This window comes from Mus caroli, unplaced genomic scaffold (genome assembly GCF_978045245.1).
Source record: "Mus caroli unplaced genomic scaffold, Mus_caroli_1 scaffold_9, whole genome shotgun sequence".
Lineage (NCBI taxonomy): Eukaryota > Metazoa > Chordata > Mammalia > Rodentia > Muridae > Mus > Mus caroli.
In genome coordinates, this window is record NW_028227264.1 from 50,467,841 (window position 1) to 50,481,565 (window position 13,725).

Genomic DNA, 13,725 nt, shown 5'->3' on the forward strand with positions numbered 1-13,725 from the left:
GCCCCGGTTGCCTCACGCGTGTCCGGTGGTGATCGGAGTTGGAACCTTGCGACTCTGGTCCCTCAAGGGTATTTGAGCGAGTCGACTGCGGCCCAGGCTGCTTTTCCTCGGTAGCTGATCTTTGGCTTCCAGCGCCACCGAATTTACTCTCAGACCACCAGATTAAGGCAGGAAACTGGTTTCCCAGCCCTACATGGCCCTACTCCATTAATCTGCTTTAATTAGTTCTCCTTGGATAGGACGGGCCAGCTTTCTGTCGGTTCTCTCCCCCCCCCCCCCTTTCGGGTTTTGTTCCTCTCCTCCTGCCTTTGCTCCTCTGTAACTGGGGTTAATTAATGGCAGTGAGTTTATGCAGAATACTTGAATACCGCCCCCGCCCCCGCTATGCTTTCTGGGGGAACAGAAATCGAAGCTAAACTCATCGCTGGAATTTTTTTTCATTGAACAATGTATCCGTTCACCCAAACATTCAGCAAGTTGATAACATTAAAAAAAAAAAGTGAAGTTATTTTGTTTAGAGTTACGGTAACACAGTCTAACGTGTGTTAGAACTGCACTGTGTAAGGTTTTATGAATGCTTTATAAACATGCTGTTTTGTTTGAGTTTTGGCGGCACTCAGGAACCTGTGCAAGGCCAGCCTTTCAACCGAACTATATTCCAGTCACTGGATGTCTTAATAACTGAAGACACTTTCTCAAGTCGATATTTGAAAATGTAACATTCTACATTTATTTGGTGTGGGTTTTAAAGAAAATTTAGTTTTAGTGATGTGTATTTGTGTGTGGGTTGAGATGTACACATGTTGAGTGCAGATGCCCACCGAGACCATAAGCAACTAATTTCTTGGACCTGCAGCTACAGGCAGAAGTGAGCCTGTGGGGTCTGGGCGCTGGGAATCAAGCCTGGCTCTGCTGAAAGAACAGTATGTGCTTTTAAACTCTGAGACATCCTTGCAATCCCATTTTACATATTTTTATTGAATTTCTTGTTAATATTAATATTTGCGGTTTGAGACACCACTCTTGAATTCATGGCAAACCTCTTCATGCCTCCCAAGTGCTGGGAGTGCCACTGTATCCAGCTCAGTTGGTTGTTTTGTTTCTGGCTTCTGCCTATTCTTAAAGGTTTTTTTTGTTTGTTTGTTTGTTTTACTTTGTTTTAGATTATGTCTTGGAATGTGGGTATGGGCATGTGAGTGCCCAGAAGCCCCCTGTGACTAGAATCAGTTGTGACCACCTGCTTTGGATGCTCAGAACTGAACTTGGGTCCTCTGCAGGAGCTATAGCATCTCTTAACTGCCACAGCTCATTAATTTTTTTTTTCTTTCTATATTCCTTCCTTGCTTTTTGTTTATTTGTTTGAGACAGGATCTTTTACAGACTTCCTGCTTCAAACTCACTGTTTAGCCTGAATGCCTGATGCTCTTTCCTCAGCCTCTGAAGATGGTATTGTAGTGGTGGAAAGGCGCTTCACTTTGTAGTCTGTGAGTCCGCCTCTCAGCAGGTCCTCCACATGAAAAGGCTTGCCTGGGCTAAGTGAGGACTTTAGAAGTTGATTGTTTAGATTCTTAGCCAGCTTCAGATTTTAGACCTTGTTGCCTTTGACTGATGGACGGTGCTGCCATTAGGTTTAGTGTGGAACATCCTATGTATTGGGGACTTTAAAATAAATGAGCACTCACTCACCACTAGCTGAGGCACTTTGGAAACAGAGGCAGGAGGATTGCCTCCAATTTAAAGCTAGTCTGGATTACATAAACAAGTATGGGAATTCACACACCCAAGGTAAAACTTAAGTTTGGGATATTTACCAAAAGAGTATTGTTAGGTTGATTTTCTTTAAACTCTCATTTTTAATTGTCTGTGTACTGTGTGCGTATGTGTGGAGATAAGAGGACAATTTGCAGGAATCCTTCCACCAAGTGGACTCAAGGGATTAAACTCAGGTCCACAAACCCCTTTGGCAGCAAACCCCTTTACATCTTATCTGCCCTGTTTTCTGTTTTTGTTTTTGAGGCAAGGTCTCACTCAGTCTGTGCCCAGAATGGCCTAGGGTTCATTATGTAGCAAGGCTATTCCCACACTTGCTATGTAACCAAGAATGGTCCTTCAGCGCCTATCCTAATCCTCCTGCTCCATCTTCCAAGTGCTAGGACTGCAGCCTGCACTATCACATATGGCTCCTATACGTTTTAAAGTAGTTTTCACATCTGTGGTCTTCCGGAGTACATGGCAGGACGGTTTTCAAGTGTTCGTAAATGTAAACATCCAGACAGACTTAGGTCTAGGGATTTGCTTCAGGGTCCAAGTTATGGGGTTGGTGTCTTAGTGTGGGTGTCTATTGCTGTGGAGAGATACCATGACCACAGCAACTCTTATAAAGGAAAAACACTTAATTTGGGCTGGTTCAGAGGTTTAGTCTCTGACATGAAACATGGTAGTGTGCAGGCAAACATGGTGCTGGAGAAGGAGCTGAGTGAACTGACTTGAGATTCTGAGACCCCCAAACCTACTCCTTAGTGAGACACCTCTTCCTCCAAGACCTCCCTGTGAGCCTATGGAGCCATTTTTATTGAAGCCACCACAGTTGGACAGTGTCAGGGATGAAATCAGTGTGCTCAATGCTCAACACTGACTTGGACCTTTGCTCCTGGAGTGTGGGGCTTCCTGGTTAGGTCCACAGTCTTCGGGATCTGCCTGGCTGCCAATCTCCCTGGAAGCTTTGCATCTGGAGCTCCCTAATCTTATTGACTTGCACTTTTTAAAGAAAATATAAAACCAAACAAACAAAACAAAAAACGACCCAGGGGTTTGGCTGTGTGGCCCAGGTTTGGCTTTATAGCTCTGGTTGGCCTCAGATTTGTGGTTGATCTTTTTGCCTCGGATTGCCATGACATGCTAGCATTACAAGCACGGGCCACCACACCTTGTTTCTTCCACCTAAGCTACTTGTGGTGCTAGTCAATGATATTATTCAAAGCTCTTTGTATCAGGGTCTGGTGGCCTCCTGGCGCTGCTCTGATTCTTTTATATGACGGCTGCTTTTTACTCAGTCTCTTAAAATCTGACCTTCTCCAGCACCAATCCCTTTCTTTTGCCTGTTCACTGTGACTCAATCTCCTGAGGGTCTGTACTCCCATAAATTGTTTCAAGTGATTTTTAAATTTTTGAACAATATGACAGATAAATTGCTCATTTGTATTGATTTGTGTTGATTGATTGCATCAATCTGGATGCTTGGATTTAGTCCAGCCTTATATTATCTCAGATCTAGAGAGTAAAATGCCCTTCTTTTAAAGGCATTCTGAACTTATGCTTTGACGATTTCATACAGGTATGTCTTGTATTTTGATCATTTCCACCCCCATCATCCTTTCTTACTAATTCTGTCCTCTCTCTACCCCAGCAAGTCCCCTTGTAGCTAACATGTTAATTTGAATCCACCGAGGTTATTAGAGTTCCTGCGCGAGCATGGCTGTGGGCTTTACTGGAACATGGGCAGTTTACTAGCACATACACCACTGAAGAAAAATAACTACCCCCGCCCCCCCCCCCATCCACCTGCTGACAGTTCCTTAACTAGGGGTGGAGCCTCTCTGTTATCTATCCCAGAACGATTCCCGACTCACTCTAGTGCAGGTCTTTTGCAGGGTGGCTGCTCTGAGTTCTTGACTGTTACATGCATGTTATGTTCAGAAGACGATATTTCATAAAACTCTTCCCCATTTTCCGGCTCTTACATTTCTTTCCAAAATGCCCTTGATTGTTGCGATGAAATCTGAAAATCCTGATTCACCAAAAGCATGTGCATATGGGGGGTGGGGGCGGGTACTGATTTCTTCCTAGTGATTTAATTTACTGGCAAAAATGAAGGCGAGCAGTTGTTACTTTGAAGATCATCTCCTGGATGCTTACAAATGGCACGGCCAACTCAAGATTCGTTGCTGTTGTATGGTTATTGTCTGATCTTCGTCAGTAATTTTCATTTGAGTAGACATGTGACCTGCTGATGTTTGATGTTTTAGGAAAGTGGCTTTTTAAAAAAGTAAGTACAAGTTTATTCTGGCACCTTCTACACCATCATGCCTTCATGCTGACATTTCTGAATCTTACCTGTTCAGGGGACAGCTCCCAATCCCTCAGGCTCAGCCAGCTATGCAGGCTAAGTTCCCTTCCCTGTCATCCTTGCTGTAAGCATCTAATAGAGGCACTCCATGAATATTTCTGAGTTGAACTGAACAATCTCCTTGTGTTTCAGAGATACTGTCAAACCATTTCCTAATTAGCAGAAAGAGAGCAAAAGCAAGATTAATGAAGTTTTTTATACAGGTACCACCTGTTGCTTCAACTCAATAATTGTGTTTACCAAGCCCAGGTCCCTTGGCATGCTTAGCTTTGTATATAAAGATGCCTTTGACATGCAGGCATAGCACAGAAAAGAATGTGCCAGCAGAACAATCTACCCAAAGCTCTTGGCGCTGGTTGAACAAATGATTTGCAGTATTCAGAAACATAGTTGTACCTCAGATCTGGGAACAAAAGAAGCCATGTTCAAGAATCCAGCCAGCAAGTCACAGGATGTCCTTACAGCAGGATTTGAACCCCGAATAATCTTTCACACACTTTGGTAATTTTTCATAATTTGAACTTGTTAACTTTGTGGTATAAAGTAGAATTAAAAATTATGAAAAACCCACATCTGGAAAGTTAGACGCCTTCTCATTTATGGGGTGCATTTCTTTGAGTTTTGTTTGTCTTTTGTTTTTTTGTAGTTTGTTTGTTTGTTTGTTTGTTTGTTTTGTAATGCAGGCTTGAACTCTCTTGTTAGGTAAAAATGGCCTTAAACTCTTGATCCCCCTGTCTCTATCTTACAAGAGTTGGAAATAGAGGCATGTACCACGACCACTGGGTATTGTTGTTGTTATATATATTTTGTTTGTTTGTTTTTTATGGGATTGTTTTGTTTTGAGACAAGGGCTCACTCTGTAAGCCCTTGCTTGCCTGTAACTCCCTCTGTAGAACAGGTGCTGGGATCACAGGCAGGTGCCCCCACATTTAGCCCTCATATATTTTTAAGATGCATAGGGAAATGAATCAATCATAGACATTTTAGTTTTGTTAAGGTAGGAACAACAAAGCCTTTAGAGACGCACACCTTGCAGAGGTTTGGTCTGATCTTTCCGTTTGTCAGCATCCTAAAGCTTTAATGAAAGTTGTGAGCCCACTTTGTCCTTGTTTAGGGGGGTTGGTTGCTTTATCTCCGAGGTAATGCCTGCAACCTACTAGACACTGCATTCCACACACATCCAGGACCTCAGTACTCACTAGGTGCTTTTATTCTTTCTTTTCCTTTTTTTTTTTTTCCTTTCTTTTTTTTCTTTTTCGAGACAGGGTTTCTCTGCATAGCCCTGGCTGTCATGGAACTCACTTTGTAGACCAGGCTGGCCTCGAACTCAGAAATCCGCCTGCCTCTGCTTCCCGAGTGCTGGGATTAAAGGCATGGTCCTTTTATTCTTGTTCCTGTCTGTATTGTTAACCTGACAGTTAATCAAGCTTTCTCGTCCTTCTTCTGCTGCTATGTTTTCCTATCTATACTCTAGTCTGTCTAGCGTCACTAGTTGACTCTCTTTCTGCTTTTCCAAGATGCCAGGCCTCTTCTACCTCAGAGCCTTTGCATGCACTGTTTGTTCTCTTTGCTTGCAACTGGGAGCCTCGAGTATCCCCACGGCTCCTGCCCTCCGATTTAGAAGTTACCATCAGTATGGACTTTCCCAACCTCTGTGTCCTAGTTAGGGTTTCCATTGCTGTGAATAGACACCATGACCAAGGCAACTCTTATAAAGGACACCATTTAATTAGAACTGGCCTCCAGATTCTGAGGATCAGTCCACCATCATCAAGGCTAGAAGCATGGCAGCATCCATGCAGGCCTGGGGCTGGAGGAGTTGAGAGTTAGTTCTATGTCGCGATCCAAAGGCAGCCAGAAGACTGTCTTCCACTCTGGGAGGAGCCTGAACATAGAATGAGACCTTCAAAGCCACCCCTACAGTGACACACTTCCTCTAGTAAAGCCATACTTCCTAATAGTGTCACTTCTCAGGGGCCAAGCATATTCAAACCACCACACACTGGAAGCCCTAGCCCATTCCCAGAGCCCCATATCCCCTTCCTCCATCCCTTTTTATTTAGAGCACTTGCCTTCTTCAAGTACAGTGTACCATTTACATTTTTATTAATGTGTGTATCTTTCCTCCTACTGGACTGTAAGGTCCAGGATAAGGTTGTATGTTGAACAGTACCTGGAACATGCTCAGTAGGGCTTTGAGCTCACTGAGGATGGGGTGAGAAGGTGGTAGAATCATATACCTGCCTCTTGCTGAGGTCCCAGTCTGACTGGCTGAGAATCAAAACCCGAACACAGAAAAATAATGAGATTGTTTGAATCAATAGTTGTTAGTAGTGGGTAAATGGTCTGAGAGTAAGGATTTAATAGAACCCAGGCTGGTGAGATGGCTTGGCTGGTAAATTTGCTTGCCACCAAACATGACAATCCAGGTTCCATCCTTGGGATCCACATGGTGGAAGGAGAGAACTAGTTGTTCTCTGGCTTCTGCATGTACAAGGCAAGCATGGCCTGCCCTCTTCGATGTACACACACAAAAATAAATGAAAAAAGAACTTGCTCTAGTGTGAGAAGTCTGGCACTGAGGGTAAAAGGCTAAATGCTGTTAGAGACTAAAAATTAGACTATGAAGTAATTCCTATGGTGGAAGACTTACATTAATGTTATCTTCCAGATGTTAATTTCTTGTTTTGTATATGTGTAAAACTATGTACTTGCTTGTCTTGTGTGGTAGGGGACACTTATTTGATGGGTGTGTGTGTGTGTGTGTGTGTGTAAAACTCAGAATAGAAATGAAGTTGAACCCCTGAGGCCTGGTACACTGAATCCAAATCCAAGCAAGACTTGTGATTTCTTTTAAGGGGGGGGTGAAGATTGAAGAGGCTGAGTTGTCCAAGGGTGAAGGACTGGCTGGAGAAGTCACTCACATTCATAAGTCCAAGTCTGAGTATTTTACCACAGTACCTGGTACAGACTCTGGCAGATAACTGCTCCAGATAACTATTTCCCGAGTCAGTGCCTGGCTGGGGCAGTTACTCTACCTCAGCTGAGGTTTGGAAGGAAGAGGGAAAGAATGAAATTCACAAAGGTATTTTCAATAGCATTAGTTAGTATATGGTGCTGTCTGTACAGCCTTAGGAAAGAAACACTTGTGTGCCAGCCCTCCACCACTCCAGCAGGAGATGAGAGAGGAAGAACTTAAATGAGGAAGATTTACTTTGGCTCGTGGTTTTAAATGTTTCAGTCTAAGGTTAACCTACTGGGTAGTTTTATGGGCTTGTAACAAGGCAGAATTTAGGATTGTGTGGTGAAGCAGACATGCTTACAGTGCAGTCAGGAGGCAGAAACAAACGAGCGAGGAACCAGGGGCACCATACACCCTGTGAAAGCAAGGCCCAGGAGCCTGCGTCCTTCAGACCTCACCTCTTAAAGTTCCTGCCATTTCCAGCAGATCATTAATCTATGAGTTCTCTTATGGATCAATTCATTGATGAGGCCAGAGCCCTTATCTTCTAAACCATTCATAGGAGCTCATCTCCAATTCTGCTGCACTGGGGACCAAGTCTCCAACAGCCAGCTTTTTTTTTTTTTTTTTGTGGGTTTTCGAGACAGGGTTTCTCTGTGCAGCCCTGGCTGTACTGGAACTCACTTTGTAGACCAGGCTGGCCTCGAACTCAGAAATCCGCCTGTCTCTGCCTCCTGAGTGCTGGGACTAAAGGCGTGCGCCACCACGCCCGGCCAACAGCCAGCTTTGATAGACACTGCAGATCCATCCTTTCCACAACCACCATGTCTGTGTTCAAGAAAATAGCAAAGTTCAACTCTGAACATTCTGAGGTTTCAGAGCCGTCTTTTAGGCAACGGCGGGAGAGCTGCTGTGAATTAGGCGCTTGCCACTCTGGGAATAGGACAGGTGAACTAGTGGCTCCCTCAAGAGCCATAGATGAGTGCACATGTGAGGTCATGTGAGGGTAATAACTAGGCATTAGTGACATTACTCATGGAGTTGCATTGTCTAGTGTTCATTTTTGTTAAATATTAGGTGGAACAAAGTGCAAATAAAAAATATTTATGAAGAATAATAAAATGATTAGCCTTTTTTATAGAGTCCCATGTATCTCAGGCTGGCCTTGAATTGTTCATGTGGTCATGGGTGACCTTAAGTCTTGATCTTCTTGCTTCCACTTCAGTGCCAGGATTTCTAGCATGTTTCTCCAGGCTGGCCCTTTTTGTTATTTTGAAACAGGGTCTGCTCTGTAGGCCTCATTGGCCTTCAACCTTCCACGGTTCTGCAGCCTTCTGGGTGCTGAGATTACAGGTGTGCATCCCTCCTGTATCCTGATTAAACAGTTTTGGGTTTTTTTTTTTTTTTCAATCTAATTCAATTACAGTAATTTTGAAAGCAATAAAAGGAACTGAGATTTAGAAAGACGGAGTCCTTTATCTTGGGCATATGTTCTTTGTGTGTGTAAAAAGGGATGCAGGGGCATTGCTAACAATCCCAAATGCCTTCACATGGTCCCTACTCACACAAGGAAGCCATTGTATGCTTGTGCCCAGGGGAGAGCTGCCTAAAGAAGGTTTGGAGGAACCCAATGCCAGAGAGTAATTTGTGTAACCAAGCTTTAAGTGAACAGCCTTGGCATTCTCTTAGGGGTAATCACATTTGACTCTTGAAAATCCTAATTAATACCTAACCATTTGCTTCTGTGACACTGATAAATTCAGATTACAGAATACACAAAGGCCATGCAGTTTTCCGGACTGTGGAATGACAGCACATTCTTAAGAATGTGTTGTAAGGCTTATTTTCCCCTCGAGCCTTGTGCTTTATACCCTACGAGATTCTCTGTGTCCCCCACTGATAGGCTGTTCTCTGGTCAGGCAACACTGATTGCTTTCCCTGTACACGTTATTTATGTCTGCTCAGACAAACAGTCACATCCTTTCCACCCCCCCCCCCCATAGTTGGCATTCATGAGTAGCAGAGTGGCTCTGGACCTTAGATCTTGGTGTTTGTGCTTTGTTGGTTTACACATCACATATTCAGAGTCAAAACGAGTACTAGCAAGTTGACAATACTGTGTTCCAAGTTTAGGGATAGAAATTGAGGATAAAGCTACACCAGACTGGTAATTCAAATATTTTTCTTTTTTGGTGTGTGTGGGGTTTTTTTGTTTGTTTGTTTTTGTTTTTGTTTTTGTTTTCCGAGACAGGGTTTCTCTGTGTAGCCCTGGCTGTCCTGGAACTCACACTGTAGAACAGGCTGGCCTCGAACTCAGAAATCCACCTGCCTCTGCCTCCCGAGTGCTGGGATTAGAGGTGTGCGCCACCACTGCCCGGCTACTTTTCATTTTTAAAAGATTCATTTCAAATCCCTATTAATATCGAGTATTCTTTAAGTTTCTTCTTCCTTCTCTGAATGCATTTGGCAGGGTCAGCTGGATAATTCTTACAAAGAATGCTTCAAGATGTAAAATTTCCGAAGCCTGAGCTTTAGCAAGCTCTCCAGGTGACTGTCAGGGCTGAAGCTTGAGGGATAGTGCCCTAACCCACAAGCCCATCATTTCAGAGCACCTTTCAGGGACCACATGATTGGAAGCAAAGTGCAGGACCTCTGTTGGAGGTGACGTAATGCTTCTCAGTAGACAATTTCCTGACTCATCTAGTAAAGAGGACTTGAATAATTAAAAAGGAAGGGTAATAATTTCTCATGTAATTTTGATAAGAAACCCTGAATTAAACATGACTATTTTCTCCACAGGGTTTTTTTGGTTTTTTGTCAGGTTTGGTTTGATTTTTTTTGTTTTTGTTTTTGTTTTTTGTTTGTTTGGTTTGGTTTGTTTTGAGCTCCAGCCTCTTAGTGTAGCCCAGGCTAGGGTAGAACTTAGTATGTAGTCTAGGTTGTCCACAAACTTAATGGCAATCCTTTTCCCTAAGCCTCCCAGGTGCTTAGATGGTGGGTGTGGGCTACAGGCCTGGCTGCTTGTTTCCATTTTAAGACCTAGAATGCAACTGCAAATGACAAAAAGTGACATGAACTTGAATCCTTGATTGGGAGCCTGGGCAGCCTCTTAAACCTCTCTCCAGTTGCTCACAGTTAACTTAGGCGGTTTAGGCAAAGGTGGCTGCAAGGTACAGTGATTCTGTTCTGTGGTCTTGGAGTCAAACTAGGTTCATATTCTGTCAGTTGCGTGGGCTCGGTTATGCTGGTCAAAGCTTCAGCTACCTCACACACCAAATACTGGCGATGGGAGGGATCTGTGGTAAAGAGGGTCTTGGGGGCTTCATCTGAGTTTTGCTGGAAGTAGTCTTGAGACTATGGAGTGTATACTTGGATATTTGGTATATTACTTGTTGTATGTCTATGCATCTGTGTCTACGCGTACTGTGATGGTTTTGAATAGGCGTGGACCCTGTAGACTCATGTGTTTGATGCTTGGCTTATAGGGACTGGTACTAATTGGAAGTGTGGCCTTGTTGGAGTAAGTGTGTCACTGTGGGGGTGGGCTTTCAGGTCTCCTATGCTCAGGCTACTACACCCAGTGTGGCACTCAGTCCCCTTCTGCTGCTTTCAGATAAGGATGTAGAACTCTCAGTTCCTTCAGCACCATGTCTACCTGCATGCCCCCATACTTCCCACCATGATGATAATGGACTGAACCTCCCCAAGGGAACTTAGCCAGTCCCAGTGAAATGTTCTTCTCCTTTATAAAATATGCCTTGGTCATGGTGTCTTTTCACAGCAATAAGACTGTAACTAAGTGGGTACCAGGGACTAGGGTGGTGTCGTGATAGGCCTGACCATGCTTTTGTTTGGAGGAGTGTGCATTTGGGTGCTATGGCTTAGGAAAGCAGTGGAATGTTTTAAGCATTGCCTAATGGACTATACTAGTGGAGTCATGGAAGACAGTGATGCTGAGGGTGATTTGAACTGTGGGGACCTGGCTCAAGAGGTTCCAGAGGAAAAGAATTTTAGTATATGCCTTAGAGAATGTTCTTGTGATAGTTTGGTGGAGAATGTGGCTGCTTTTTGTCCTTGTTTGAAGTGTGCCTGAGGCTAAAGTGAAGAGATTTAGGTTATCTCCATTGGCAAAGGAAATCGCTAAACAGCCTACTAAAGACCCTGTTGTGTGGTTACTACTGTTCACTTTTATGAAAAACATTTTGATGAAAAGGAACAAACTGAGCAAGGAAAAGTACAAAATATAGATTGAGAAGAAAGGGGGCACCCAAAAGTGGAATAGTGCTTTGTTCAAGGAGATAAATAGTTTAAGAAATAGAATAAAGGGAGTGGTGACCTCCTGGAAAGACCCCGCCCAGCTAAGATTCCTTTCATTGAAAAGGAATTAAAGAACTGTTGAGGTCAGGGTGTGGTGATACAGGCCTTTATTCTAGCTATCTGGAGGCTGAGGCCAGCAGATCTGAGTTCAAGGTCAGCCTGGTTTACAGAGCAACTTTCAGGATAGGCAAGCAGTGATGGAAAGCATTGTAAACAGAAGGCTGGGGAAGATGTAATTGAAAGAGGGGATGCACTATGCTCCTTCCCTATGTTTTCATAAAGTAATCCTGTATATCCTGTGTTGTTATGTGTGTTTGAATAGATATGGCTCTCTTGTGATTGAATACTTGGCCCATGGAGAGTGGCACTATGAGGAGGTGTGGCCTTGTTGGAGTAAGCTTGTAACTGTGGGGGAAGGCTTTGGATTCCCTATGCTCAAGCTATGCCCAGTGTCCCTTCTGCAGCCTATGGATCAAAGTATAGAACTCTTAAAGCTCCTTCTTCAGCAGCATGTCTGCCTGCATGCTGCCATGCTTCCCACCATGATAGTAATGGACTAAACCTCTGAAGCCATCCCCAATGAAGTGTTTTCTATTTACAAGAGTTGCCTTGGTCATAGCATCTCTTCACAGCAATCAAACCCTAACTAAGACAATCCTTAAGTACTGGACGGGGTTGCAGCTATCAGCACTGCACCCAGCTTTCTTACTTATTTTTTGAAAATTATAAATACAAAATGAACATCACTTGCATGTGTGAAAGATAAATGTAGACACTTAAAATCTCTGTAATCCAGAGTAGCTCTGTGCTTGGTATATTTGGATACCTAAATTCATCAGAAAAAGTCACTGAAACACTTTTTGGTATCTTATTTGGTATATAAAAAAATCAACATTAGAAAGCATGCATATTGTTGAGCTGTGAGCCAAGCAGTGGGTACTTGCTACCAAGTCTGAGCAACTAAATACCTGGGACCTACTTGGTAGAAGGACAGAACCAATCCCCACAAGCTTTTCTTTGACCTCCACCTATAGTCACAATAAATAATAAAAAAAAAAAAAAAGGAAAAATAAAGCATGTTCTAGAGACCCCCCCTTTAGTTATTTATTTACTTATTTTTGGATGTAGGATCTCATGTATCCAGAAATCTCCTGGAACTTACTACATAGTCAACATAGTCTGAAACCTGGACATCCTAATATTCTTGATTCAAGAACTGAGATTGTATATGTGAGTCCCTGTCCACCATACCCATTTATGCAGTTTTGGGGACTGACCCAGGGGCTCTGCATGCTTCACTATGCCCACTAAGCCATATCCCCAGCTTGCTTATATGCTGCTTGCTTGCCTGCCTGCCTGCCTACTTTTCTCTTCCTCCTCCTCTCCCCTCCCTTTCCTTCCTCCCCTCCTCCTCCTCCTCCATTTGTTTTTCAGGCTGGCCTTGAACTCTCAGTCCTCCTTTAGCTTCATAAGTGCTAAGTTACAGGCCCATTTCATCACATCTGGTCAAGATTCCTTAATTAGTCCTCAATTGAAGCAACAGCAGGTTGAACATTACATCAATGATCTGTAATATTAGTAAAATTAGCTGCCTCTTTTCCTTGACTTTTTTTTTTTAAGATTTATTTATTCATTATATGTAAGTACATTGTAGCTGTCTTCAGACACACCAGAAGAGGGCGTCAGATCTCGTTACGGATGGTTGTGAGCCACCATGTGGTTGCTGGGATTTGAACTCCGGACCTTTGGAAGAGCAGTCGGGTACTCTTACCCACTGAGCCATCTCACCAGCCCCCTCCTTGACTTTTTTACTCTGAGAGGCTATGCAGTGTAGAGACAACAGTTGTCCTTGGGAGCTGGAAAGATCGGTGATCTTGCAGGGAACCTGAGTTCCGTTCCCAGCTCCCACATGGCTACTCACAACTGTCTGTAACTCCAGTCTGAGGAGATCTGATGCCCTCTTCTGGACTCCACAGGCACCAGGAATAGATGTGGTGCACATACATACAAGCAAGCAAAACATTCATATGCATAAGATAAAGGGTTTGGGTTTTTTGTTTGTTTGTTTTTTGGTTGGGTTTTTTTGTTATTGTTGTTTTTTGGCTAAACAAAAGTTGTTTTCTTTTAATTTCATCCATAAAACTAAGAAACTTTTTGCACTTCATTACTTTTTTAACTTTGGTTAATGTTTCCAAAGCCTTGTAACTTAGAAACATCAGTAGGAAAAGTCTTGCTTTGGAATGTCACATCACATTGATGTGTTAGAATAGCAGCTTGCATCTAAACATAGCACACCAGGCCAAAGCAGTTCCATGTGTAA

At 43.3% G+C, this 13,725-nt stretch overlaps 1 protein-coding gene across 1 annotated transcript in view; it reads left to right on the top strand.

Moving 5' to 3' along the window:
• Positions 1-13,725, top strand: part of Dcbld1 (discoidin, CUB and LCCL domain containing 1) — an 85,336-nt gene that overhangs the window by 571 nt on the left and 71,040 nt on the right. The window lies entirely within an intron of this gene.